We start from the raw sequence: 15235 nt of genomic DNA, 5'->3' as shown, positions 1-15235 counted from the left end.
TGGATCCACTTTGAATCAGCACTGTGTGTGTGTGTGTGTGTGTGTGTGTGTGCACGTACCTGCACTGAATAGGTTGGGCACATAAAAATCTTCACCAGGAAGAATAAGAAAGTCTGGAAAAAAAAAAAAAACAAACACTGGTAAAAAAAATTTTTGAAGAAATTAGAATAGAAAAAGGAAATTAATGGAAAAATGCTGAAATCCAAATAGTTTAGAGTTCACTTAGCAGTAATGTACCGATGTCAGATTCTTCATTTGACAAATGTGCTGTAGTAATATAAGATGATAATATTAGAGGAAACTGTAACTGTACTAAAGGTGTATAGGAACTCTATTTTTTTTTGCCACTTTTCTATAAATCTATTTTTTTCCAAAATAAAAAAAAATACTTAAAATGTAAAAATGTATAAGGTGAAGAGCAGAAAGGGAAAAAATTCTCACAAAATAAGATAGGAAAAATTCTGAAAACCTTCCCCAAAATTATAAGACTATTTGATGAGAAAGCGATAGGAAGCAGGTGCCACCTGCAGGTCCTTTGGTGATTTTACTTTGGTTTCTGTAGGGCACAAGAGCATCATGATCTCATGGGTTAAAATGATAGTGGTTCATTGTAGGAAATAATAGGGAGAGAGAGAGAGAGAGCAGTGAGTGGGTTTCTCTCAGCGTTCTTACAGAGCTGTTGTATGAGTATTGCCCTAGACAGACGGAAACAGTGGGAGAGACTTAAAATGCAAAGATAGGTACATAAAAGCTCTGCTGGCAATACCTATTTTCTAAAGCCCCATGAAGATCTAGGAGAAAGCAGATCTGGGCCACTGCTGTGTATGTGCCCAACACTGTGGTGAATGTGTGTCCTTTCCTCTAGTGATCTGCTGCCTTCACTCAACTATGTTGGTACCTTAGGATATAAATTAGCCCACCCACATTTTCACCAGTACATAGCTGGTTAAATAAAGTATGATACATTCATACAGTGAATTATATACAACACTTACTAATAATAGAGATGCAAGTTGATATGCATTGACATGGAGAAATCACAACAGGTTGTCCCAATATCTTAGTAAGCGAAAAATACAGATTACAAAAGACTTGAACAGTGTCTGTCCGCCTGTCTATTGATCTATCTCAAAAAACTTGGAAGGATTTACTCTAAAATGTTAATAGCACTTATCTTCAGAAAAAATGGTGACTTTACACTTTTATCTTTTTACTTCTAGTATTGCATGTTTTTATAAAGAGTATATTACTTCAGTGATCAAGGAAGAGTCAAGTATTTCTCCCAGGAAAAAAAACTGACTTTTATTTTCCCAAGAAATGAGCTACTAGCATTTCAGTTCTGTCTTTGTTAGAGAGAAGTTTTGTGTTCCCAAACTACGGGGCACTCATGAGTCTTCCTAACCATGTCTAGACACAGGGGAGAGTATACATGAGAGAACCTGCCTGTGGATTACTTACATGAAGAGAAAATAGACACAGTGGTTATTATGCAAAAGAACATAAAATATGATGTGAAGACTTCATGCCATAGAAAGGGCACATGTGTATCACTAGCACTGGCTCCCCTTCAGACGACACTGAGAACCAAAATCCATTGTACTTAGTCAGGGACTTTCTTACATTATGACAGTTCAGGAAAATAGAGGAAGTTTCCGTGCTACCCTATGTCCCCATGGTGATAAGTGTGCATTGATGACAGTGACCATACTGAGAAGAATGGAGCACTGGACTTACTACTGAGGAAGATTTACCACCGTGAATACTACTTAACTCATGTTCCCATAGGTTCCCTTTAGTCTCTACAATTGGGGTCCCAGAGTTCTCACCTATTCTACGGCAAATAATGGGATCCAAGCTCTAGAGAGAGTCTGAATAGTTGAGGGAAGCCCTAATGTAACTTCTTTATTTTTTTTTTAAACTGGAATCTTCCCAAACTCAAAAGATCTAAAGGAGAATTATTTCCTGCACTGTACTTAAGCAGCCACCCACACACAATGCTACACATAAACCCTTACTGTTCAGCCAATAGGTACTTTTCCTAAAGCAATACCACTGAGACTGCCAACAGGCACAAATTTAGTCAAGGTTTTGACTCTTGGTTGATTTACAAGAAAATAAATGAAACTGCTAAACACAAATATTTTTAAGTGTTCATTATAAATACAAGCAAAGTAAGGCATAGTCAAGGATGTATTATGTCTATCAAATATTATTAATATTTTAGTATAATAAAAATATAATTTTATTTTTATATTTACATTATTTATACATTTATATTTTAATATAATTAAAATATAATATTATTAAATGTTAAATAGCATCATTAATAATCTTGTGTAAAAATTGGCAGGTAGTTTCTTACATTTATATGAAAATGTAAAGAATGGAAATAGCCAAGGCGATACTGAGGAAGAAACAAATGTAGAGAACTTAACCAATAGTTATCAAAACTTATTTTAAAATATAGTAATAGAGACAGTATGCCTTAGCACAAGCATAAATGAACAGGCCAATAGAAATCCAAAACAGACCCATGTATAGCCACCAAAAGACATATGACAAATATGGCACTGTAGTGAAGTAAGAGAACAGTCTGCTGAATAAATGTATTGAGTCAGCTAGCTAATCATATGTAACCAGATGAATCCTACACCCTGCCTTCCACCATACAAAAACCTATATTCCAAATGAAATAGAATTCTATATGGAAAGGACAAACCAAAAAAGTTTCTAAGAGTGAAATAAAATATCTTCATGATCCCTATGCCGACAGATGTTTTCAAAAACCACTAAGCATAAGGGAAAAATTATAAACTGGACTATATGCAACTTAATAAATCATTTTATTCAAGTATCCTTATAAAAGAATAAAAAGACAAGCCACAAAATGGGATCAGATATTTATAATATATATATCTAACAAGTGACCAGTATTAATAAGAAATGTCTAAATATCAGTAATTAGCTTTCCCCACAGATAGTGTTCTTCCAAACATGGTGAACATTCCTAAGTCCTGCCAGAATTTCTGCAGGAAGTGGGGCAGGCACCAACCCCACAAAGTGACAGAATACAAGAAAAGCAAAAATTTTATTTATGCCCAGGGAAAGTGACATTATGACAGGAAGCAGAGTGGCTATGGTGGGTAGACTAAGCCGATTTTCTGGAAAAAGCCTAAAATACAAAGAAGATTGTGCTGAGGCTTGAATGGGTTGAGCCCCAGTGCAGATGTAGGAGAATGCTTGCTATTAAGATTTTGAACTGGGGAGGAGATAAGAAGAGAAAAAGCCAAGTGATCCAGTTCTAAGCTTCATATATTGTTATATTACGAAGAAAATAAAATATTGAGGTTATGTTCACGAAAGAAAGAAAGAGAAAATCAAAGGGAAAATTGGTTAAAGACTTAAATGCACATTTTGCAAAAGTGGAAAATCAAATATTTAACCTATAAAAATTGCCTCATCATCATTACTCAAAAAGGACATGCACATTAAAACTACAAAAAAATTACCAGACACCTACCAGAAGAGTTCTGAGTTTTAGTCAGTATTTTAGATAATCAAGTGTAGCAACTATCATATAATTCTTTGGATTTTCAATTTTACTGATGTATGATTAATAAATAATAATTGCATATATTTAAATTGTACAACATGATGCTTTTGTATATGTATACATTGTGAAACAATTACTACAATCAAGCTAATTAACATATCCCTGATAATCACATTCTATATGCTATTACTGTTTTAGATTTTGACATTTTTAGAGTTTTTTTTTTTAGATTCCATATATAAGGGATATCATGCAGTATTTTTCTTTCTGTATCTGGCTTATTTCATTTAGCATAATGTCTTCCAGGTTAATCTATGTTGTTGCAAATCTGAACCTAACAATACTTAAAAACAATCATTCACCATGATCAAGTAGGATGCAAGAGTGGTTCAATATTTGCAAATCAATGTGATATATCACATGAATAAGAGAAAAGATAAAAACCATATGATCATTTCAATAGATGCAGAAAAAGCATAGACAAAGCACTCATTCATGATAAAAACCCTCAACAAAGTAAATTTAGAGGGTAACATGATAAAGGCCATATATTAAAAAACCACAGTTAACATCAGACTATTGCCCTAAGGTCAGGAACAAGACAAGGGTGTCTTCTCTCACCAATTTTATTCAACATAGTACTGGAAGTCCTTGCCACAGCAAGAAGAAACAGGAATAAAAATCCAAATTGGTAAGGAAGAATTAAAATTTTCACTACTTGTAGAAGACCTGATATTATATATATAAAACCCTAAAGACTCCACCAAAAAACTAACAGAACTGAATTATAAATGAATTCAGTAAGGTGACAGGATACAAAACCAATATAAAGAAATCTGTTGCATTTCTATACACTAATAATAAAGTGGCAGAAAAAGAAATTAAGAAGACAATGCCATTCATAACTGCACCAAAAATAATACAATATGTAGGAATAAACTTAATCCAAGAGGTGAAAGACTGGTACCCTGAAAATTATAAAACTGATAAAAGGGATCAAAGACAACACAAATGAATAGAAAATGAATAGAAAAATATTCCATGCTCATGGATTAGAAGAATACATATTGTTAAAATGTCCTTACAAACAAAAGCAATCTACGGATTTAATTTAATCCCTATCAAAATTTCAAAAACATGTTTCACAGAAGTAGAACACAGAATCCTAAAATTTGTATGGAAACCCAAAGACCCTGAATAACCAAAGCAAACTTGAAAAGAACAAAATGAGATGTATCATAATCCCAGATTTCAAGATAGACATATAGGTCAATGGAACAGAATAGAGAGCCCCCAAATAAACCCATGATACATGGCCAATTAATCTTCAAAAAGGAGACAAGAATATGCAATGGGAAAGAGACAGTCCCTTTCACAAACGGTGTTAGGAAAACGACAGCAACATGCAAAAGAATGAAACTGCAACACTTATTTTCACCATATACAAAAATAAATTTAAATGGATTAAAGACTTAAATGTGAGGCATAAAACCATGAATATCCTAGAAGAGAGCAAAGGCAGCAATTTCTCCGATATTGGTTGTAGCAACATCCTTCTAGATATGTCTCCTAATGCAAGGGAAACAAGAACAAAAACTAATGAGACTACATGAAAAGAAAATCTTCTGTATAGCAAAGGAAACAATGAACAAAACTAAAAGTCAATCTACTGAATGGGAGAAGATATTTGCAAATGACATATTTAATAAAGGATTATTATCCAAAATATATTAAGAACTTATGCAACTCAACATTAAACAACAAATAATCCAATTAAAATGGGTAGGACACATGAGCAGACATCGCTCCAAAGAAGACATGCAGATGGTCAACAGACACATGAAAGATGTTCAACATCACTAATCATGAGGGAAATGCAAATCAAAATCACAATGAGATATCACTTCACATCCATCAGGATGGCTAAAATCAAAAATACAAGAAACAAGTGTTGGTGAGGATGTGGAGAACAAGGAACCTTCATGCACAGTTGGTGGGAACATGAATTGGTGCAGTCACTGTGGAAAACACTATGGAGTTTCCTCAAAAAATTAAAAGTAGAATTACCGTATGATCCAGTAATTTCACTTCTAGGTATATACCCAACAATACAAAAACACTAATTCAAAAATATATATCCCCCTGTCTTTATTGTAGCCTTATTTACAATAGCCAAATTATGGAAGCAGCCCAAGTGTCCATGGATAGATGAATGGATGAAGAAGAGGTGGTGTGTGTGTGTGTGTGTGTGTGTGTGTGTGTGTGTGTGTATACATATACATATACATATGTGTATATATACACATATACATACATATGTGAATATATATGTATAATACATATTTTATATATATATTTGATATATACATCAAATACTAATCAGCCATAAAGATAGAATACAATCTTGCAATTTGCAACATATATGGGTATTATGCTAAGTAAAATAAGTCAGAGAAAGACAAATAACATATGATTTCACTCATGTGGAAGAAAAAAAAAAAAAAAAACATGGAGCACCTGGGTAGCTCAGTCGGTTAAGCATCTGACTTCAACTCAGGTCATGATCTCACGGTTCGTGAGTTCAAGTCCTGCATTGGGCTCTGTGCTGACAGCTCAAAGCCTGGAGCCTGCTTCAGATTCTGTCTCCCTCTCTCTCTGCCCCTCCCCTGCTCACACTTTGTGTGTGTCTCTCTCTCTCAAAAAATAAACATTAAAAAAATAAAAGAAAATGAACAAAAGAAAAAAGAGACAAACCAAGAAACAGACTTTTAACTACAGAGAGCAAACTAATGGTTATCAGAGGGGAGGTGGGAAATAGGTGAAGGGGATTAAAGAGTACACTTCTCATGATGAGCAGTGAATCATGTATATAATTATTGAATCAGTATATTGTATACTGAAACTAATATAACACCATATGTTAATTATACTGACATTAACAGAAAAAAATGCAAGAATCATTCCCTGTATATTATCTTTTTCCTTAAAAATATAAGTATACCTCATTTTATTGTTTACTGCTTTATTGTGCTTCTAAGATATTGTTTTGTTGTTTGTTTGTTTTTTACAAATTGGAGGTTTGTGGCAATCCTGTTTTGGATAAATCAATAAGTCATGTTTTCCCAACAACATTTTCTCCCTCCAAGTTTTCTGTGTCACATTTTGGTAATTGTTGCAATATTTCAAACATTATTATTTTAAAGTTTATTTATTTATTGAGAGAGAGAGAGAGAGAGAGAGAGGAGGGTTGGAGGGAGGTGGGGGGGGAGAGAGAGAGAAAGAGAATCCCAAGCACCATCAGCACAGAGCAAGATGTGGAGCTCAAACTCACAAACCGTGAGATTATGGCCTGAGCTGAAATGAAGAGTCATTCGTTCAACTGACTGAGCCACCCAGGCACCCCTCAAACATTATTATTATGTTATTAATTTTATTTTTATTATTTTATTTATTATTATTAAATTATTATATTTTTCATGGTGATCTGTCATCAGTGATTACAGTTTACTGAAAGCTCAGAAAATGGTTAGCATTTTTTTACTAATAAAGCATTTTTAGTTAAGGTACATCTATATTTTTAGACATAATTCTATTGCATATCTAATATACTACAAAATAGTGCAAACATAACTTTTATATGCGCTGGAAAAGCAAAAAATTCATTTGATTCATTTTATTACAATGTTTACTTTATTGCTGTGGTCTAGAACCAAATCTACAGTATCTCTGAAGTACGCCTGTAGTATAAGATATAGGATACCCTAAGGAAAAGCCTAGTAAATGTTTCCTAAGGTTAACAGTGATTCTATTTTTTTTTTTATTTAAATTCAAGTTAGTTAACATAGAGTATAGTCTTGGCTTCAGAAGTAGAATCCAGTGATTCATCTCTTACAAAGGATATCTAGCAGTCATCCCAAGAAATGGCCCTCCTTAATGCCCATCACCCATTTAACCCATCCCCCACCCATCTCCCCTCTAGCAACTCTGTTTGTTCTCCATATTTAAGTTTCTTATGGTTTGTCTCCTTCTATGTTTTTACCTTATTTTTCCTTCCCTTCCCCTATGTTCATCTGTTTTCTGAAATTCCACATATGATTGAAATAATATGATATCTGTCTTTCTCTGAATGACTTATTTGGCTTAGCATACTACACTCTAGTTCCATCCACATTGCAAATGGCAAGATTTCATCTCTTTCATCACTGGATAGTATTCCATTGTGTATGTATATATGTGTGTGTGTGTGTGTGTGTGTGTGTGTGTGTGTGTGTGTGTGTGTCTTTAGCTATTCATCAGTTGGTGGACATTTGAGCTCTTTCCATAATTTTGTTATTGTTGATAGCACTGCTATAAACATTAGGTAACATGTGCCCCTTCAAATCAGCATTTTTGTATCCTTTGGATAAATACCTAGTAATGCAATTGCTGGGTCATAGGGTGGTTCTATTTTTAATTTGTTGAGGAACTTCAATACTGTTTTCCTGATTGCACCAGTTTGCATTCCCACCAACAATGCAAAAAGTTCCCCTTTCTCTTCATCCTTGCCAACATCTCTTGTTTCCTGAGTTGTCAATTTTAGCCATTCTGACAAGGTATGAGGTGGTAGTTCTCCCACTGTGGTTTTGATTTGTATTTCTCTGATGATGAGTGGTGCTCAGCATCTTTCCATGTGTCTTCAGCCATCTGGATGTCTCCTTTGGAAAACTGTCTATCCATACCTTCTTCCCATTTCTTCACTGGATTATTTGATTTTGGGGGATTGAGTCTGGTAAGTTCTTTATAGATTTTCGATATTAACCCTTTCTCCTAAATATCATTTGCAAATATCTTCTCCCATTCTGTCTTTTGCCTTTTATTTTGTTGATTGTTTCCTTCACTGTGCAGAATATTTTTATCTTGATGAGGTCCCAATAGTTCATTTTTGCTTTTATTTCCCTCGCCTCCAGACACATGTCAAGTAAGAAGCTGCTGTGGCTGAGGTCAGAGGCTGCTATTTTCTCCTATAGGATTTTGATGGTTTCCTGTCTCACATTTAGGTCTTTCATCCAGTTTGAATTTATTTTTGTGTATGGTGTAAGCAAGTGGTCCAGTTTCATTCCTCTGCATGTCGCTATCCAGTATTCCCAGCACCATTTGCTGAAGTGACTGTCTTTTCCACTGGACACTCTTTCCTACTTTGTCAAAGATTAGTTTGAAAATTCTATTTGAAATTTATTTGGCTTGTCAGTACAGAAAAACAGACAGGGATAAAAAATAGCAGGCTTAGATAAGTTATAAAGGTTTATATGTTCTTATATTATCTGAAACAATTCTGAGGGGGTTATCCTTCACTTCCTTGATTGGCAGTAATTGCAGGCTTCATTGACCTCTCACTCTCCACTTTTATTAGAGATCACCATGCTCCAACAAGGGCAAGCTGCACAGAGAGGTCTGGGAGAAGAGATAACATAGAAAGAGAAAGAGACAAAGCAGCAACAGAGGCGACAGACATCTAAGTGAAGAAGCCACCTTGGGTTGCAGTTGGATTCTCTAGCCCTAGCTGCTTGCCCATCCTGTATGGATGACACAACTCTCCTGCCAAGACCTTTCTAAACTCCTGATCCACAAATTCATGAGAAAAATTAAAAGTTGTTTTAAGCCACTAGGTTTAGGGAGAAGTTTTGCACAGAAATAGAAAAAGAACAAGATGGTTACTTAATTTCTTGGTACATAAGCTTCTTCTACTGTAATATGAGGGTGGATAATAATACCTATCTCATAAGGTTATTGCGTTCATTACATGAGATTTATAATACACATACATATTGAGGGGAGAATAAAAAATCTGGGAGTTTAAAAAAATCTGTTATATATACTGACTGTAAGTGTGTGATAATTTGGTTGCTATCATAATTAGCATCCTGTTGAAAAGAGTGATATTCTCAGTGGTGTGATAGTGGATGAAATCATAGTATAAACCTATCCACATTGACATCCTACTGTAATTAACTTTGGAATGTGAGGCATTTCCAGTCTGGTGGACATCATTTCATGTGTAAGCAAGGACCCTTCTGATTTTTTTTTTTTTTTAATATATACAGGATGAAAAGGTGAATCTAACTTGGTTTAGTAATGAAATAAATTTTCAGAATCATCTTAATATTTTTTAATTTATAAATTGCCTTAATGTTTTTAATTATTTTGTTTTTGCCACAGTTAAATACCTCTTGAGAAATCTTCCTAATTTGTTTGCTATTTCAAGTCATTCATCCCTAATAACATGAGGGCATTAGGGACATAAACAAGAATTTCATATAAATCAACTACCTGACTAAGGAATTAAATAGCCAGTGGGAAACATCAGACTAAATATAACCCGATAGGAAAACAACTCATTCTGATTGGTAAAGAAAAAAAAGAGGCACTTAAAAATATTAATAACAGAAATATACTTTTATTAGTGCTTTTTTAACTTTATCGAACTAGCAATAAAATATGCAATATGTTTCTATCCATTATAAACCTTTAAATAACTTCCTTTAATTTTATTTTTCCTTTTTGACAACTAGATAAAAGAAGAAAAGTGCTTAAATGGCAGGATTGGTAAGGATCAGAAGAGTAAACTACGATCTTTCTGTCTTGTTTTTGTTTTTGTTTTGCAAAGGAATCTAGACAGTGTTGACTACAATTGAAAATGGGGGGAAATTACACAAAATTTTTAAAAATAAGTAATGTGTAATATTATAGTACGAAAACCAAACTGGAGTTAAGAACAAGTCTTCAGATGATTATGCTGATTATGACTCAATGTTCAGTGCTGTTGGACACAGAAGGGTTAACAATAATTCCCAAAATTACAAAGAAATCTATCTACATTTTTATTTATGTGAAAACTTTGCCAGTAGTGCTATAACATCTCAAATATGTTTAGGCTAGGCTAAAGCTGTCAATGTCATATGCAATCCCAAGACATCGCGTATAGGGATGGAAATGCGTTCAAACAACTGAGAATACTCGTAAATCACAGCCTGTGCAAACTGAGTGCCCTCTGTGTAGAACATTGTTTTCTCAGATATCTATATGACATAATCCATCACTTCATTTGTCTCTGCTTCTATTTACCCTAAATCTCATGATGGTAAAAAAGTTAAGCCATAAATTTTACAACCTCATTCTAGTAATATTACTTGACATGTATAATCATTTTTTTATTTCTAATACTTATCACATAGCCCCATCTAACAACAATAGGGATAGATATAAATGAGAGCAATTAATTAATTAGCATCACTGTTTTTTTTTTTTTTTTTTTATGCAGTCCCCTTACTTGTTGACCAAATATCCCACCATTTCCTTTCTTCCACACTTAGAACTTTCACTTTGTGTCCCACAGAGATAAGCCAAATTAGTCCAGCCAGGCAATCTATCCATACTGAAGGCCAGGATCTAAGTGTGGTATGTGATAATCTCTACAAGCAGTCCAGTGGAAAAGGAAAGAAGGAAGGAAGGAAATAAACTTCCTTTTCTCTCCATCCAAGACAATGCATAATAGAGAAATGGGGACAGTTTTTACAAAAAATTGAGGGGGCATGGGGTGGCTCAGTCAGTTAAGTGTCTGACTCTTGATTACGGCTCAGGTCACGATCTCCTAGTTGGTTTGTGAGTTCAAGCCCCACATCGGGCTCTGTGCTGACAGTGCAGAGCCTGCTTGGGATTCTCTCTCTCTCTCTCTCTCTCTCTCCCTCCCTCCCTCCCTCCCTCTCCCTCTCCCTCTTCCTCTCTCTCTCTCTGCCCCTCACCCTGCATGTGCATGCTCTCTCTCTCTCAAAATAAATCAATAAACTTAAAAAATTTGAGAAGAATATGAGGTATCCAGCAATTACTCTAGCAATTTCAACAACCTCTTACCTAGGAAAGTGAAATGATTCTTGATTAGGCATTGATTTTCCTCCCTGGAGAATATCCTTTCTACTGTTAACTTGGCTTCTTATAGGTTCTTCCCTCCCACCCCCATTTATCTTCTTTGGCCATATCTGAAGTACTACAGGGAAATATGCTTTCCTTGGGAGCCACAGAGTCTTCTCTTCCTTTTCTTTTGCTAATAATCTCTTATGATTTATTGCCAAAAGCAGTCAATAGCAACTGTTTTAATTTATAGGGTTGCCATAACAAAATACCACATATTGGTGGCTTAAACAACAAAAATTTATTTTCTCACAGTTCTGGAGGCTAGAAGTCTAAGATCAAGGTATCAACCCATCTGCTTTTCCCTGAGGCCTCTTTGATCCTCTTGGAGATGGCTGCCTACTCACCATGTCCTGACATGACCTTTTCTCTGTGCTCCTGCATCCCTGGTGTCTCTTTCTCTTCTTAGAAGCATACCAACCATTTTTGATTGGAACCCCACCCTTATGACCCCATTTAACCTTAGCAACTGCTTTAAAGTCCCTGTCTCCAATCGTAATTACATTGGTGATTAGAGCTTGAACATAAGAATTTCAGGAGAACACAGTTCAATCCAAAACAGCAATAAACATATACTACTAACTTTCCATTTTCCAATCTCTTTCTCTAGAAACAGAATTTTATTGAGTAGTTGATCTGCATCCCAAAGTACAACAGTTTTACTAAGCATTTTTCAGTGTAAAACACAGATTCTCATCTTCCCAGCTTCTTATAGTAGGCTCCTAAATAACAATTACTCACCTCTAAGATGCCACAATACCTTTTGGTAACAATTTCTACATTAGTCAGCATAGACCAGTTATGCTGTGATAGCAAATTGACACTCAAATCACAATAAGTTAACACAACAAAGACGCGCGCGCGTGTGTGTGTGTGTGTGTGTGTGTGTGTGTTTTACATGTCATTATATTGGGGATAGAAGTCTGGGGGGGTTAGTATCTTTAATACCTATAATCATTTAAGAATGCAGTCTCGGGGTGCCTGGGTGGCTCGGTCGGTTGAGCGTCCAACTTTGGCTCAGGTCATGATCTCACAGTTCGTGGGTTCGAGCCCCACATCGGTCTCTGTGCTGAGAGCTTAGAGCCTGGAGCCTGCTTCAAATTCTAGGTCTCCCTCTCTCTCTGCTCCTCCCCTGCTCATGCTCTCTCTCTCCTTCAAAACTAAATAAAAACATTGAAAAAAATTAAAAGAAAAAAGAATGCAGTCTCACAGAGACCACCAATTTATAGCCACATAGTATTGAATATGTATCTTCTTCAGATGGTATTTGAGGGAAAATTAGACACTAAATAACCATAAGTAAGCTTTATCACATAAAAGTATGTTGTTATAATTCCTACTTATATCTTATTAGCTAATAGAGTCATAGGTCTTCATCTAAAGGGAGCTTAAGGTGGCAAATAAAATATTTAGAGAATATTAATAAATAAAATAATAAATAAGTAAATATTATTATAGACTGGGAAATCAAAAGAGAGCACTGCATGTTCTTCCAATGTCATATTTGGGTATTGTTCAACAAGAACACCTAAACCTAAGAATTACTAGATTTTCTACAAGAATTTTTCTGTTTGACTTTGTTATTTCCTATTTCATTAGAGCCAAGACTCAGTTATGTAACTGAGAGTTCTCCTCAGAAGAAAAATAATCCTAATAATTGTGTTTTACTGCCCTATAGGACATTACCCCAATGTTGTTACCTATCCCAGGAGTGTTATTCTAACATTCCTTGTTTTCAAAATGCCTATAAAAGGCCATTTTCAAAATATTTTTTGGAATGAACTTTACCATCTTCCTATTTCCACCTTTAATTATGAGTTCAATAAAATAATTTATACATGTTATATGTTTGATGAGAGTCATGAAACTTTTGCCACCTGACATATCAGAATTTTATGTACAATCAGTTGGACATCCTCTAATATAATAGATGCACTCTAAGAATATTGACTTTGTTTTCTAAAATTGCATATGCCTACCTATATCAGAGGAGTGTTTTCCATATAGTACACAGTCAGTAATCCTTGTGGAATGATTTAAGGAAATGATTCTGTAACTCAGAAAACAAGCCTATAACTTAAGCTTTGCTTTATTAATTTTCAGTACAATATAGCATCTAGTAATGGAGGATCTAAATTTCAATGACATCTTTAACATCTCAAAAGTTGAATTTTTGAAAGTAAAGGAAATGAAAATTAAAGTTATCCATGTTCCACGGATTAGGCAGACAAATATTCTGCAATAATGTCACATAATATCATATACGGACTGTCCCAAAATACTCTAATGTTCATTACTGTAATATCTGACCATTAGCTTAACTAGTTGGTGGCTATTTTCAAGTTTATTCAATAGGTGTTTTTTCATATTCACAGATTATTTTCTTATAATATTGATACTGTATGCTTTTAAAATTTATGTATTTCATTACAGTTTATCCAGGTTTTTAAACTGAATATATAAAATTTATTGTAAAGCTAGAGTTCCTCATATGGTTGGTCTTGACATGAGGTACTAATTTTTAACCTCGTATCAACTTTACAGAATGAATTCTGTAGAACAGTGTTTTACTTGTACAAACAGGTACAATAAATCTCTGTGCTCTACAGACACTCGTTTTTCTCATGCTCCTCTTCATTCTTGTCAATATGCTTTCAAATTCATGCCGACCTGTTTAAAGGCTTGTTTTGAGCATGACACATTTCTTTTTGCGGAGAAGAGTGTAAAAAGGATTAATATAGTCTCGCATTCAAGATTAATGTAGTCACACACCAAAAACTGGCTAGAGGTGCAACTCAGCTTTTTAGTAACCACTTATCATGAAACTTGGACACCATAATATTCATGTAAATATTTCCAAGAAACATAATATCCATGGGAGCTCATGAATTTAAAATTTGCTCAGCTATTGCTGTTAAGAAACTGATATGTTGTATTTATCTCCCTGACTTTCCTAATAATCATATTTCATGGTTGACAGAAAATCACCATGTCGCTCTATTAGCATGCCGATTTTCACTTTCACCTATGGTAACTAAGGCAAATGTTTAAGATACTGCCAATCTTACATATATAATGGATTTTCCATGGGTAAAATGAAATTGATTGGAAAGTTCTCAAGTATTCAAATACTCTGAACCAGACTATTTTTCTTTCCAAGAAAAAATTTGAGAGATACCCACTGGAAAATATCATACAAGGAGTGAATATTAAATTGAATTCAATCTATAGATGCAGATATATACAAGTTTAATTCAACAAATAATTAGTAGAATTTATAGTTTTATAACATTTATTATATGCAGTAACATATATTATATGCAAACATTTTACATATTACATGGGGTAAAAATCTGAGGAGCTTCATATGACACACAGTATTGGTCATGATCTAAAGCTTACCTACCTGTCCAGCTTGCTCTCCTGTCCAGGACCTATCTCCATTCATGTATCTGGCTGCATTCTGTTTTAGAGTCCCTAAATACTCTGTTCTTTATGTTAAAGACTTTTATATAATACTGCTCTCCAAATTACATGTCCTTGCTCTGTCTTACATCTGATTAATGTCTATTTTTCAAGACTCTGAATGCTATCTCATTTGGGAAACTTTTATTCACTGCTCAGACTAAGTGAGATGTTCTTCCTCTGTGCTCAATCATCATTGTACAGACATCTTCATAATGGGGTTTTTCATGTCACATTGTAATTTGTTTGCCTGACTCTCCTACCCCAAATAGA

At 34.5% G+C, this 15235-nt stretch overlaps 1 pseudogene; it reads left to right on the top strand.

The window, feature by feature from the left end:
- Positions 1 to 2994: 2994 nt before the first annotated feature.
- On the top strand, positions 2995 to 3305 carry LOC112861147 (large ribosomal subunit protein eL42-like; annotated as a pseudogene).
- The last annotated feature ends 11930 nt before the right edge of the window (positions 3306 to 15235 follow it).

This window comes from Puma concolor, chromosome A1 (genome assembly GCF_028749965.1).
Source record: "Puma concolor isolate L17-30 chromosome A1, mPumCon1.1.hap2, whole genome shotgun sequence".
In the NCBI taxonomy this organism is placed as follows: domain Eukaryota; kingdom Metazoa; phylum Chordata; class Mammalia; order Carnivora; family Felidae; genus Puma; species Puma concolor.
Note: the sequence above shows the minus strand (reverse complement) of the source record. Positions and strands in the feature narration are given on the sequence as shown.